This window comes from Lonchura striata, chromosome 9, assembly GCF_046129695.1.
Source record: "Lonchura striata isolate bLonStr1 chromosome 9, bLonStr1.mat, whole genome shotgun sequence".
Classification (NCBI taxonomy): Eukaryota; Metazoa; Chordata; class Aves; order Passeriformes; family Estrildidae; genus Lonchura; species Lonchura striata.
In genome coordinates this window covers 9,578,025-9,582,085 of record NC_134611.1, presented here as the reverse complement: position 1 = coordinate 9,582,085, position 4,061 = coordinate 9,578,025, and positions in this window count along the sequence as shown.

Below are 4,061 nucleotides of genomic sequence, written 5' to 3'. Positions count from 1 at the left end.
CTGCTGGGATAGATTTCTATGTAAAATATCTACAGAAGGTAACTCAACTCAATTAGCCATCTCCAGCAAACACCAGTGAAAGTTCTGCCAGTCTTCTGTGAAAAAGACCAATTTATTAAACTCCTGAACAAGCTGAGAATATGCAGATTTGTACTTTTATGAATAACTGTTTGTTTGTCTTCAAACTTCTGTCCCTTGGACTAAGATTCTGTGAAAAGTCATGTGCCTCAGACTTCTTTGAATCCCTTGAGGGTCTGATGCAGTGAGTGCAGGAGTGCAGGTTCATTTTAGCACCTGTAGAATCAGGCCCAAAATGTCAGGATGACACATGCAGCGTTAAGCTTCTTTAGCAAGCAGCAGCCTTTGCCAAAGGAGACCCACCTACAGTTTAAGGTGCACGTAGTATAAAGGTGAAATTAGGAAACACTTATCCAAGTTTGTTTCAAGTAGTTGCACAATGAATCTGTCCTTTAAATGGGGCAGTGTTTCCCAGCAGCAACCCCCTCCTAAAAAACACCACCACTCTTACCCAGTAAAAGCCTCAAATGTTCCAAGATTCTTTGAGTGTTCTGTAAGAGGTTGGTGAGGGAGAGCCACAGGCCTTATTCCTCACCAACCTGGTATTGTCAGCACGTATGACATTGGACATAATGCTGTCAGGCTAAGATGGTAGTTTATTTCTTCCTTGTTGAGGAATAATCAGAAGTCCATGGGACTAAGCCTACATATTTTTTGACTGTGGGTGGTACCCATCATCCAAAAATCCAATCCAGACCTTGTATGGAACAGGACCCAGGAACAGGCTCTAATTTTATTATTTCCTTTAGTGAAAATGGGAGTTGGGAAGTTGGCAATTTCTTAGGCTACAAAGAGGCAACACAAACATTGCTTTCATGTAGCTTCCTGTAATTTGCTTGGATTTGTGAAAAAGAATAGAAGAGATTTAAGGCTGAGATAGATGTATGAATAGTGAAAACTTGAAGTCTAAAACATTCAGTTGGCAATTTTATCCCTAAATATGCATTTGTGCATGCTTGGTATTCCTGTATGGTCTGTATGCAGCCTGAGGTCTGAGTTTATTTGCTGTTTTTCCTTTAAAAAAGCCATGCTTCCTCATTACAGAGAATACTGCACAAAATGGGGGGAAATGGGATTTTTCTGAGCTATGATTTTTCACAGCGACAGGAGTACAAATGCAGCTTGAGAGCTATAAAAAATTAATCAGGTGCCAAAAATAGCTGGTGGATAATGAGCTTTTATTTCTGGTGGTGGGCACCCATCTGTGTCTGCCATGTGGACGGGGCTCTGCAGCCGTTCTCCCCTCACCCGACCCTCCAGGATCCTCGCCCCACGGCCATCCCCTCATGAGGACTGGGGCACACAGTGCTTTACACAGTGCTTTACACAGTATATAGATACTCTTCGCAGGAAAAAATATTTAAAAAACTAGTATTTTTTTCGTAAAGATGGGACAAGACTATTTAAAAGATCATATAGTGACAGGACAAGGTGGAACGTGTTCTGATTGAAAGAGAGTAGGTTTATATTAGATATTAGGAAATTTTTTTTTTATTGTGAGGGTGGTGAGGCCCTGGCACAGGTTGCCCAGAGAAACTGTGGCTGCCCCATCCTTGGAGGTGTTCAAGGTGAATTGGATGGGGCTTGGAGCGACCTGGTTTAGTGGAACGTGTCCCTACCCATGGCAGGGGATTGAAACCACATGATCTTCAAGATCCCCTTACAATCCAAAGATTCTATACTTCTATGGGAAAAACAAACAAACAACAAAACCTTTGAAGAAAAACGATGGATGAAATTCGAAGGGAGATGTGGTGGGGGCAGAGGTTGCCAGTGCCTCCCTTGGGGGAGCAGAGGCAGCTCCTGAGGAGCTGACTGTGGATGTGGCAGCGTGTCAGGGTCCCTGGCAGTGGACAGTGTCCCTGTGGAGCTGCTCCCTGGGGCTGGCAGCTGCTCCCTGGGGCTGGCAGCTGCTCCCTGGGGCTGGCAGCTGCTCCCTGGGGCTGGCAGCTGTCCCCCTCACCGGGGGCTCTGGGCCAGGCAGCCCTGCCAGGGCGAAGAGCTGCTGCATCTGCTCAACAACTCAAGAAGAATCGCTGCTTTTGGGACTTGGAGATTATTTATTTTAGCTCTCATAAATCCTTCAGGACTGTACATTAAAAGGGCAGTTGGGGAAAGGATCCTCCAGCTCCTGCAGGTGCTGAAGAGCTGAGCTGGCAGGGTTGCTCCTGAGGCTCTGTGGCCAAAAACTCTCCTCCTCTCCTGCTGCTGTGCAGGAGCAGGGGGACTTTTCCTGAGCAGGCATTCAGTGCATGCAGGAGTGAGGCTGGGGACCTGCATTAGCAAAGTGGATGAGAATGGGAAGTATCCTCCTTCCTGGGACCCCACTGCTATTTCTTCTGCTCCCCAGTGGTCCATGCAGAGCAGGGACTGGGAGGGGTCTGATCAAAACTTCATGATTGTTCTCTCTTGAAAGTGTTTCCTGGTGATAATTAAGTTTAATTTATGATGCCCCTTCTCACCATGTTGACTCAGCCCACTAACATTTTTGCAAATTTTGCTAGAAAAACCTAGGGAAATTTATTCTTATTTAGCAAGAATAAAGACATATTTTACAAGTAGAATTTTTGATGGGAAGCAGACTCTTGGGAAGCTTCCTGTTAATTGATTTCATTCTACAGTGTAATGTTGTTGAGTCTGGATTCCTGGATTTGGGTATAGTTATCCTGAAAACTTAAACATCTATAGAGTCTTATATAACATAAGCTTAGTTTTTTGGGTGTTTTTTTTTTTTTTTTTTAATATTTCCTTCTCTAATGGATTAATTTTTGGAGGTCATTGTAATTGGTTTTTATGTTGCTAATACAAGAACAGTGAGTAAATTCCCTAAAGAACTCGATTGCCTTTAGTGAGGAAAATATTGGTGTGCCCTGTAGCTGTGATTCATGCTGCTATTGTGAAGCCTGCCAGCTGTGAGATATATGTGTAGGCAATGGATGATAAATGTGTTCTAATAATCCAGTATACAAAGTATTTCCATAAAAATTCTTCAGTAGTATCCAAGGACATTAAAAAGTCCATCAAGAAAGTCCTTTAAATGGTTTTGAATCAGGCAAAGAGTGTTTTAATGCACAGTTGTACAGGCTACTCAAATTTTCCCCATGATAGTTCCAGAATCTGTTTTTAGCATATGATTATGATACTGCTGAGAGCATTGCTTCTGATAAAAAATTGTATTGATTTTCAGTATTTTCAGCTCCAGTTGCATACAAGAAATTAATGAAACTCATTTTGTTACTTGGGATAGAATTGTTTGTTGACAGTCATCACAGGAATTAGCTTTAAAAAGATCTTAAGAGCTATCTTTTATGCAGGATTAAAATTAACTTTGCTTACTTACATAACACTCTAGATGTCTCCTGTTCTTTCTGGTAGACTTCTGTTTTGGGTCTGTTTATTGCAATGCAGCAGTGGAATAAAACTCAAAGCACTTCCCTGATGTGCTGAAGAGTTGAGTTGCATACCCTGAGGCACCCTCACCATCCACAGCTTGAATGAGTTGACAGTTTGACACTGGAATATTCACTTTGGTGGTTCCTGCTCTCTCTGCAGAGCAGCTAGGAGGAACCAAAGGGACTCTCCCAATGCCAAACCAGGCAGAAACAACCAAAGTGAATCTTCCAGGTTGTTCCCACTTGTGGGATGAACAAAATGGGATGCAGATCACCTCTCAATACCTATAGCGAAATTTACTCTGGAGTGCTTGTGCAGAAGGTGAGGTGTGGAGCCTGTACATCAGTGCTGTGCTCAGCACCAGTGTGGAGACCACAGCTGAGAAGGAGCTGTGGAAATTCTCCCAGTTGCAGAGCTTTTAAACTTCCTTTCAGAACTTCCTGCTACAGCTAGATCCAAGCACAGTGCTGGAGTGACACCCTTCTGTCCATCCTGATTCCTCCCTCCCCAGATATGTGGTTAGGAAAGATTAATGTCAGAAAAATTATTTCTTTTATTGAAAAAAGTGGATTATTTATTCTAAAAAAAAG